General features: G+C 37.2%; 1 pseudogene; it reads left to right on the forward strand.

The window, feature by feature from the left end:
- The first annotated feature begins 797 nt into the window (after positions 1-797).
- LOC123943321 lies at positions 798-1,096 on the forward strand (annotated as a pseudogene).
- Positions 1,097-11,138: the final 10,042 nt, after the last annotated feature.

An 11,138-nucleotide genomic window follows, 5' to 3' on the forward strand; every position in this document is an offset into this window, starting at 1 on the left:
AATATTCATGTTGGAAGAAAAACTTGTATTTTAAACATATACAGTAATTTTTCTCTTTCAACTATCCAACAGGATTTATTCAGACCCAGGGATTTTTCCAAGTAATTTATAAGGAACTTATCCTTGGATTATTTACTGAGGAATAAACACATTTGTGAAATAGCTGCTGAAATATGGGGTGAATCCATAATATCAAGCTATAGATTTTGTACACACATGCAAGTGAATGCAGCAGAAAGGGTAGTATGAAATGGAGATAACCTGGAAAAGAGTTAAAGAGTGGTATTTTCCTTCTAACTTTTGTGATGTGTGCTTTTAAATTTTGTCATAAAGATTTAAAATGACATCACATATAAAATGGAAACTGTTGGATAAACTAGGATAAATCAGCTTTATGTATCTTCTTTCATACTAGTATCTGAATAAATGATATTCAATAAATGGTAGTTATCATTACTATATGATATTTTCAGTGGAAAACAGATAGAAAATTCCTGTAGGTAGGGAAAGAATATTTGAAGAGTAAATGACTAATTTTATAATTATATATGTATTTTATATATATATAAATGGCAAAATTTGGTCATCTTATAATTAGGTATTGATTATATACTTTTGACTGAAAATTTGATGTGGTATAAAAAACTATACTGTGGGCAGGTTGCAGCAGCTGTTGGGAGAGGCAGTGGGAGCAGAAGGAGACTCAACGGTGGGCAGGGCAGCTTCGGGAAGGTTCTCCGTGGGTTGTGCACCACAGCAGCCAGCAGGCAAAGGCTTGTGCCTGCCCTGCAGATACGATGCCCAAGAGGAGGGTCAGCTCTGCCAAGGGGATGGCAAAGGAGGGCTCCAAGAGGATATCAGTGACGTTGTCAGCCAAATATACTCCTGCAAAAGTGTAAATAAAGCCAAAAACGTGGCAGAAAAGGATAAATCTTCAGACAAGTGCAAACAAAGGGGGAAAGGGGAGCAAAGGGAAAACAAGCTAAAGTGGCTACCAAGAAACAAGGAAGACTTACCTGCAGAAAATGGAGAAACTGAAAATGAGGACAGCCCAGTCTCTGACAAAGCAGAAGAGAAGGAAGTCAAGTCTAATTAATATCATGTACCATGTCTTACCAGTGTTCCCTGTCTCCTTTCTTGTACAATCCAGAGGAACATTTTTTTTTTTTTTAAAGGTTATTTATTTATTTATTTGACAGACAGAGATCACAAGCAGGCAGAGAGAGGAAAAAGCAGGCTTCCCGCGGAACAGAGAGCCCAATGTGGGGCTCGATCCCAGGACCCTGAGATCATGACCTGAGCCGAAGGCAGAGGCTTTAACCCACTGAGCCACCCAGGTACCACCAGAGGAAAATTTTTATTAACTATTTTGTAAATGTAAGTTTTTAGTAGCTCTAGAAACATTTTTAAGAAGGAGGGAATTCCACCTCATCCCATTTTTTAAGTATAAATGCCTTTTTTTTTTTTTTTTAAAGAGAGGAAATTTGCTGGTTGTTTCGTTTTTGGCACACCCAGAAAATAGTGGGATATTGAATATGAGAGGTTTTGATTATCTTGGGTGTCATCTTAACATCCCATAGATATAGTTTTTATGTCCTATAATACTAAGCATACTAAATGGCAATTTGGAGTCAGTCGTGCATTTAATATGTCTTGGATATTTTAAATTATTTCTATTCCCGTGTTGTTTTTGGGAGAATTGTTTCCTAAAGAAAACCACTTTTTGATCTTGGCTCTCCCTTCAGAATTTTGTGCATTCTGAGACATCTTGCTGTGGTAGTCCACTTAAGCTAGTAACTTAGTTAATGTGCTATGCAAGACTGAAAATTTGTGTATGTAGTGCATACTATATTAAATTGTCAATTAATGGGACTCAGCAATGTAAACAGCACATCAATAGTTGAAGGTATTGGTACTTGATAGACTGTTAAGGAAAATTTGCCTCCAAATTTTCTGCTGGAAGATCACTGGAAGAACTTTTAAAAAAGAATCACAGCTAGGTGATTTTTTAGATTTTCAGTACATATGTTAAGAATTGTGTACAAATTGAAATATCTGGACTGATCCTCAGAACAACCCCAAAAACCTCAATTATAAAAAATACTGTACTGTGATGTAGCAACAAATATTATAAAAGCTTTTTATTAAGGATAATTTGAAACATATGCAAAGTAGAGAGAATAGTATAATGAACCCTTTGTGTAGCCATCACCCAGCATCAAAAATTACCATTTTTGTTTTTAGAAATTTCCTACCCACCACTGGAATATTTTAAATTATGTGCCTGAAAATAGTGCCTATATGGATCTCAAAAAGGTAACCACTTAAAAAAATAACATTATCACAACTAAAAATAATATTGTCATCATCCAAATAAAGGACATACATTTGAAATTAGTTACTATGTCCTTAAATTTATAATTTCCCTGCCCCTCCTTTTTGTCCATGAAATATTTGTTGAAGAAACCAGGGCATTGGCCCTGAAGACTTCCCTGAATTATTAATTTTGAGGATTGTGCCACACTGGTGTAATCTAAAATGTTCCTTTGTCTCCCGTATTTACCTTAAAAGGTATTTGGAAATAGAGGATTAATCAAATTCATTTTCAATTTTAAAACAAGAATACTTCATAGGAAGGTCCATCAGGAGGCTAGTGAATATGGTGTGTCTTTCTTTTTATGATTTGGGGGACTTGTCCTTGTCTAGAACCATTATTTCATTGGGGTGACATTATAATTCTATCATTCCTTTTTAACTTAGTAGTTGGAAAACTTACATAAAGGGAATCTCTCATCACCTTCTCACACATACATACATATTAAACATACTTCTTTGATTATGTTTTCAATCAATTACAATTATTATTATTGCTCAAAATACGCCATTTAAAAAAATATTCCATTTTTGGAAAGTGGGAGTTTAGCTACAAAATTTTAAACATTTTTAAAATGTTCCCTTAATGTATGTTATCAGAGTTTCTCTGTGTGATTTTTTTTAAAGTTTCATTTAAATAGTTTTAATGCTTTTTCTTTGTACATGTAATGAATTCTTCAGTGCTTTTCATTATTCAGCTGAGAACTAAACCTTTCAATTTGAGTTTGGTGCTAGAGATGCAATCTCCATGCTTCTTCTAAGGGCAGCCCTTCTTAAGTCCTATGATCATGTCACCTGGGATGAGGCTCCCTGCTGGTCTCTGCCGGTTCACCTTTTTTTTTTTTTATTTTTATTTGATGTAGCTTAAAGGAGTTGCCTGCAGCCAGAAAGGGCTAAGACAGACAGAAATGTTCTTGTCAATAAACACTAGGTTGAAAATAAGGAGATTTGGTTCTTGTTCTGACTCTGGCACTAAGGAAGATCCAACTTACCAAATTGGTCTAAATCAGCATATTCCCTAATGATATTTCTCAAAACCATAATTCTGTGGGATCCTTTGTAAAAGAGTTAATAAATTTGGGAATATTGCCTATAATTTCCCTGTCTTGGTATGTCACTAAGCCTGTTAGCATTAAAACAATTCTGAGAATTTTACAGGAAAGAAATCCATTTAACTTGGTATAACTGTGTGGCTTCCTAAGTCTACCTGGGCACGAAATTATTAACTACTATCTTGTGCCTCTGAGTTCCAAGGTGCATTCTGTGGGAAATGTTGGAATAGCTAATGTCTGAGTATGAATTCTGAAGTTGGATTGTTATGACAAAATGTGTCAGAAATCAAATTTTCTCTCTTCCACATGCTACCTGCCCTCTTCTCTCTTCTGCTCAATCATTGAAGCTGACTTTACCTCATCGCAATTATGTTAGGGAGAAATATTCTCAGATATCAGACTTCAGATTGAATGCGAATTTGGGGTGCAATCATTTTCTGAAGAGACCTGGAGAAAAGGAGGTCTGGCTTTGTCAATATAGACAAAAGGAGACTCTTAGGAAGATTAGTGAAATATTAGAGTATTAGATAATTAACTTAGAAAAATGAGAATTTGAAGTCATATAAAATAGAGATTAAAACCTAAAACAGGGCAGTCCTTGCGGAAATAGAAAATGGAAGAATGAAGTCACTCCTTATCAACTAGGAGGATTTTGACTCCAGCACACATATTTAATATCACCAGGGCTTTTTTGTTTATGGACCTGGGAACTATCTTGCACTAGCTCTGCCACTAAATGGGTCACCCTCAGTAAATCACATGGGCCACAGCTTCTGAATGAGCAAAGTGAGAGTGTTTCACTAGATGATCCCCAAGGTCCCCTTCTGTTCTAAATCAGCGATCCCTATGAAATGTGTTTAAAAAGCATCTGTGTTTTGTATACTATTGGTGTATGGAGAAACAAAGTAAACCAGACTGTCCTTCTTTTCAAGTATATTTATATTTTTAAGAATCAACTTAGCTTAAAATATGGGCTGGAATTTTCCTGAAGATATTGGTAATGTGGTTGGTGAAAATAGTGTGGCATTGGGAAAGTAGTTTAGAATTAAAAGAAGGTTAGGATAGAGCTCTACAGATCATTTTTTTTCCTCTCAAATATACCAATGAAGAAATAATTTGAGGTAATTATTAGCAACAGGGTAATACAGCAAATATTCTGAACATAAATAATTTGGATTATTTGAAGAAATTGTTAAAAACAGAAAACACAAGAACAGGCAACAGCAGGGCAAGAACATGGACTCTGGGACAAGCAGAGCATTTAAGATAGTTTTCTACAATGTGAGAAAGACCTTATGGGCAGGCTGGGACATCATTTCTGGGACATCATCAGATTTTTATTTTCAACTCCCAGCATGTTCTTTTACTAACCTTTTTCTTTTTAATTGCATTCTCCTTTTATCCAAGCCAACAGCTTCAGAATTACTGTGCTTTTTGTTTCATGCAGTCAGTTTGCAAATAGAGCATGTCTGGGCAAAGAGAATTAAAAAAAAAAAAAAAAAGCCTACCAAAAAACCATTAACTTTGATTCTGTGACAAAATGTCTGTAAACACAGCAGAACTTAGTCATGGTCCTACACGAAGTGGCTTTATTAAGCTATCTATCTGATTATGGCTGTGCCCAAAATGAAGCTTTAAAACTCCCTAAAAATATTTACTAGTTGAAGCAATCAAAGGTAAATGACCTTAATGTATATTTCTAGCAGAGAACTATACATTCTAGTGGACTTGAGGAAACAAAAGTAGTCCAAGTGTTCAGTGGTACTAAATAGAGCAACCAATTTTTTATTTCTTATCTCAGGCCTGCAAAACTATTGCATAAAGCAGTCATGAGTAGTGTCCACCTTTAATATGGTGTTTGGAATTAAAATGTTTTTCTTCCTTAGTTTTAATCTGCAATTGCAAACACCACATTCCCCTTTCGCTTGTCATATCCTCAGGGCTTTGTTCTGCCAAATTGTTGGCTCACTACTTTTCATGGTAATTTATAGAACCCAGTTCACTTTGTGTCACCATAGGTTATAAATGAAAACGGAAACAATTTTCTCTTAAGAAATCTTTCTGAAACAAAATGCAAATAACATATTGAAACAAACTAAAGCTATTTAAAAGAGCAGTGCAGTATAATTGTAGGGGTTGTAGTACAACAAACTTTTTTTTTCTTAATAGTGTCGCTCTGTCAGAAGATACTCTTCTTTCTTTAAATTAAGATAATTTCTCTTAGAACATTTTATCTATTTGTTTTTCCCAATTAGTTAGCATCAAGCTTCTGGATTGTGGTGGTGGAGTTATTCCTGAGGATTTGAAAATCTGTCTATATACCAAGTATTTTCCCTACACTGAATAACCTGTTTTTCACATTGATGGACTACCTATTTTTATTTATTTATATATATTTCTAAAGTTTCATTTTTATTTATTTATTTATTTTTTAAAAAGATTTTATTTATTTATTTGACAGACAGAGATCACAAGCAGGCAGAGAGGCAGGCAGAGAGAGAGGAAGGGAGGGAAGCAGCCTCCCCGCTGAGCAGAGAGCCCGATGTGGGACTTGATCCCAGGACACCGGGATCATGACCAGAGCTGAAGGCAGAGGCCTTAATCCACTGAGCCACCCAGGTGCCCCTCAAATTTTTATTTAAATGCTAGTTAAAAAACAGTATAATATTAGTTTCAGGACTGGAATTTATTGATTCATCACTTACATACAATACCCAATGCTCAGCACATCAAGTGCCCTCCTTAATACCATCACTCATTTAGTCCATTCCCCCATCTGCCTTCCCTCCAGCACTATTGTTCTCCATAGTTAAGAGTCTCTTAAGGTATGCCTCACTCTCTTTTTTTTTTCCCTTTCCCCTGTGTTCATCTCTATTGTTTTCTCAATTTCACACGTGAGTGAAATCATATGGTATTCATCTTTGACTGACTTATTTACCTTAACATAATACATTCTAGCTCTATCTGTGTCATTGCAAATAGTAAAACTTCAATCTTTGTGATGGCTGAGTAATATTCCATTATATATATGTGTGTGTGTGTGTATGTATGTATACACACACATATATATATATATATACATACACACTCTTCTTTATCCATTCATCAGTTGATGGACATTTGGGCTCTTTCCATATTTTGGCTATTGTTGATAAAGCTGCTGTGAATACTGGGGTATATGTATCCCTTTGAATCAATATTTTTGTATCCTTTAGGTAAATACCTAGTAGAGCAATTACCAGATTATAAGGTAGTTCTGTTTTTAACTTTTTAAAAAAATTTAATTTTTTTATTTGACAGAGAGATAGAGCCAGAGAGCACAAGCAGAGGAGATGGCAGAGGGAGAGGGAAAAGCAAGCTCTTCACTGAGCAGGGAGCCCAAGGTGGGGCTCTATCTCAGGACCCTGGGATCATGATCCAAGCTGAAAGCAGACACTTAACCATCTGAGCCATCCAGGTGCCCCCATTTTTAACTTTTTGAGGAAATTTCATACTGTTTTCCAGGATGACTTCATCAGTTTGTATTCCTGCCAACAGTGTAAGAGGGTTCCCCTTTCTATGCATACTCACAAATATCTGTCATTTCCTGACTTGTTAATTTTAGCCATTCTGACTCGTGTGAGGTGGTGTCTTATTGTGGTTTTGATTTGTATTTCCCTGATGCTGAGTGATGTTGAATACTTCTTCATGCGTCTGTTGGCCATCTGGATGTCTTCTTTGCAGAAATGTCTGTTCATGTCTTCTGCCCATTTCTTGATTGGATTCTTTGTTCTTTGGGTGTTGAGTTTGATAAGTTCTTTATAGATTTTGGATACTAGCCCTTTATCTGATATGTCATTTGCAAATATCTTCTCCCATTCTGTCAGTTGTCTTTTGGTTTTGTTGACGGTTTCCTTTGCTATGCAAAAGGTTTTGATCTTGATGAAGTCCCAATAGTTCATTTTTACACTTGCTTCCCTTGCCTTTCTTTGGTGATGTGTCTAGAAGAAGTTGCTGCAGCTGAGGTGAAGGGGTTGTTGCCTGTGTTCTCCTCAAGGATTTTGATGGATTCCTGTCTCACATTGAGGTCCTTCATCTATTTTGAGTCTATTTTTGTGTGTGGTATAAGGAAACGGTCCCATTTCATTCTTCTGCAAGTTGTTGTTCAATTTCCCCAACACCATTTGTTGAAGAGACTGTCTTTCTTCCATTGTACCTTTTTTCCTGCTTTGTCAAAGATTAGTTGACCATAGTATTGAGAGTCCATTTCTGGGTTCTCTATTCTGATCCATTGACCTATGAGTCTGTTTTTGTGCCTGTACCAAACTGTCTTGATGACTTCAGCTTTGTAATACAGCTTAAAATCTGGAATTGTGATGCCACCAGGATCTGGAATTGTGATACTTTTGGAATTGTGAATGTGGAATTGTGATGCTTTTCTTTTTCAATATTACTTTGGCTATTCCACATCTTCTGTGGTCCCATACAAACTGTAAGATTGTTCTAGTTCTGTGAAAAATGCTGTTGGTATTTTGATAGAAATTGCATTAAGTGTATATGTAAATTACATTGGATAATAAAGACATTTTCACAATATTTTTCTTCCAATCCACGAGCATGGAAAATTTTCCCATTTCTTTGTGTCCTCTTCAATTTATTTTATAAGTGTTCTATACTTTTCAAAGTACAGATATTTTACTTCTTTGATTGGTTTATCATTGGGTATATTATGGTGTTTGATATAACTGTAAATGAGATCAATCCCTTAATTTCTTTTTCTGCTGCTTCATTTTTGGCGTTCAGAAATACAGCAGTTTTCTGATGTTGATTTTGTATCCTGCAACTTTACTGAATCCATGTACCAGTTCTAGCAATTTTTTTGGTGGAGACTTTCAGGTTTTCTACAGAGTATTATGTCATCTGGAATAGTGAATGTTTAACTTCTTTCTTGGCAATTTGGGTGCATTTTATTTCTTTTTGTTGTCTGATTGCTCAGGCTATGACTTCCAGTACTGTGTTAAATAACAATGGTGAAAGTGGACATCCCTGTCTTGTTCCTGATTATAGAGAAAAAGCTCTTAGTTTTTCCCCACTGAAGATTTTATTGGATGTGGTCTTTCATATATGGCCTTTATGATGTTGAGATATGTTCCCTCTGTCCCTACTTTGTTGAGGGTTTTTATCTCTTGATTGGAGCATATAGTCCATTACATTCAGAATGATTATTGATAGATACTGATTCGGTGCCATTATATTACTTGTAAAGTTGATATTCCTGTAGATTGTCACTGTTCCTTTCTAGTCTTTGTTGCTTTTGCTCTTTCTTTCCCAGTGAAAAGAGTCCTTTACTATTTCTTGGTCACAAATTCCTTTAGTTTTTCTTTGTCTGGCAAATTCTTTACATCTCCTTCTATTCTGAATGGCAGCCTTGCTGGATAGAGTATTCTTGGCTACAGATCTTTTCTGTTCAGCACATTGAATATATCATGTCACTCTCTTCTGGTTCTGTGGAGAGTTTTGCTGCTAACTTTATATGTCATTCCTTGTGAGATAGGAATTTCTTTTCCTTTGCTGCTTTTAGGATTTTTTCCTTATCTCTGTATTTTGTAGATTTTACTATGATATGTATTGGTGTTGGTCTGCTTTGTTGAATTTGATGGGAGCTCTCTGTGCTTCCTAGATTTGTACATCTGTTTCCTTCTCCAGATTAGGGAAGTTTTCAGCTATAATTTCTTCAAATAAACCTTTTGCCCCCTTTCCTCTCTCTTCTACTTCTGGTACTCCTATGATATAAATGCCATTATGCTTTATGCAGTCACGAGTTCCCAAAGTCTACATTTGTGATCTAATATTTTTCTCTCTCTCTTTTGTTCAGCTTCATTATTTTCTATAATTTTATCTTCTATATCACTTATTTGTTCTTCTCATTCTGCCCTCTCTAGTATCATTACATCCAGTTGGTTTCACATCTTGGTTATAGCATTTTTATTTCAGCCTGACTACTTTTTAGGTCTTTTATTCCTGTGGTAAGGAATTCCCTGGTGTCTTCTACACTTTCCTCAAGTTCAGCTACTATCTTTGTAAGTGTTGCTTTAAATTCTGGATCAAGCATATTACTTATATCTATTTTGATTAGATCCCTGGCCATGACCTTTTCTTTCTTTTTTTTTTTTTTTTTTTTTTTTGTTTCCCTGTGGGATGAATTCTTCCATCTTGACATTTTTCTAGGTCTCTGTCTTCTGTGTGTTGGGAAAGCCTGTTATGTTTCCTGCTCCTGAGAGTAATAGCTTTATGAAGAAGAGGTCATATACTGTTCAGGGCCTGGTGCTTCAGGAAATGTTTCTGGTGTATGCTGTGTGCATTCTGCTGCTGTGTTTGGTTGCTCTTTCCTTCAGGTCAGTCCTCTGCAGAGTTTCTCCTTGCCTGCAGTGGAGTGTTTGGACCTTGTTTGGACTGTGGTAGGTTTTAACTAGGTGTGCTCTTGTCTGCTTGTTAGAAGAGGCCTGATTCTGTTTCCAGTAGAGCTGAAGCTTTGCAGCACTCTGTGGTCAGTAGACTTAGCGCATGCCAGGGTTTTGTGCTGGTCTTTTAGGGGAAGGGCCCACTACTCTGGTTCTCAAGCACACTTGCTCTAGTAAAGAAGCACCTGCAGACTGAAGAGGGCGAGACTTGGTGTAAGTGGCTCAGGCATCCACTATTGTCACTGTGCTTCTCACTGAAGTTAGTCTGTGCTGGTGGGTGGGGCAGAAAAATGGAACTTGCCCTCTCCCTCATCCCCAGAGAGGGGTGTCTGCACCCACCACTGTCCAAGAAGCCCTCAAAGAAGAATGAAAATCTCCCTTCATGTGTTCCAGGTGTCCCTCAGATCCTTGCCTTTACCCTGTCTGTGTCTGGAACATATGCCCACCTGGCAGTGCAGTGCACATGTCTTTTATCTCAGGCATGCTGGCTAATTTTCAAAACTCCAAACTTTAGGGTCCTGGCATAGCATGGACCCACCCTGGTCCCCTGAGAGGGCCTTGCCACACTGAGACTGTGTTGTTTTGTTCCAGAGGGCACTTGCACCAAGTGCAGAAACTTGGAGTATCAAGTAAAGTGCAGCAAAAAGCTCGAGTCCAGGTTAGCCATCCTCACCAAGTGTCTCTGTTTAAGTGGCAGGGGAGCACAGTGGTACCTGCTTGCTCTTTTGTGCCCTGAGGGGCAGTGCCCCTCTCCAAGATGCACTCCAAGAAGGGGGAAATATTTCTCCTAGTGCATCCCAGGGGAGCCTCAGAAGGAGATCCTTCTTCACAGAAACACTACAGTGTCTGCCAACCTCCCCACTAGCCTTAGTGTGTACTTCAAAAACTCTACTCTTTGAGCTCTGCTGCTTGTAAAAACTCAAGATAATTAGCCCCTCTCATTCTCCTAGCCAATGGCTTTGGGGAAGTGTTTTCTTTGTGCAATCCCTTGTGCGATCTTCTCCCTCTCTCTTGCTCTCCCTTGCCTTTTGCTGTGATTAGGAATCCCTCCTCTCCGTAGCACAAGCAATACTTTTCTCCACCAAATCATATCTCTGCATTTCCTCCCTTCATGATGTGTCCTCTTCTCCCCCTCCAGTTGTACAGTTTGTTCTATCAGTTCTCAATTCTATTTATTGGGTGTTCAGCCTGATTTGATATTTATCAAGCATTGTTCTAAGGATGAGGTAAGCATAGGGTCATACTCCTACTCTGCCATCTTCTAAATTTCCAT

Source organism: Meles meles, chromosome 6, assembly GCF_922984935.1.
Source record: "Meles meles chromosome 6, mMelMel3.1 paternal haplotype, whole genome shotgun sequence".
Lineage (NCBI taxonomy): Eukaryota > Metazoa > Chordata > Mammalia > Carnivora > Mustelidae > Meles > Meles meles.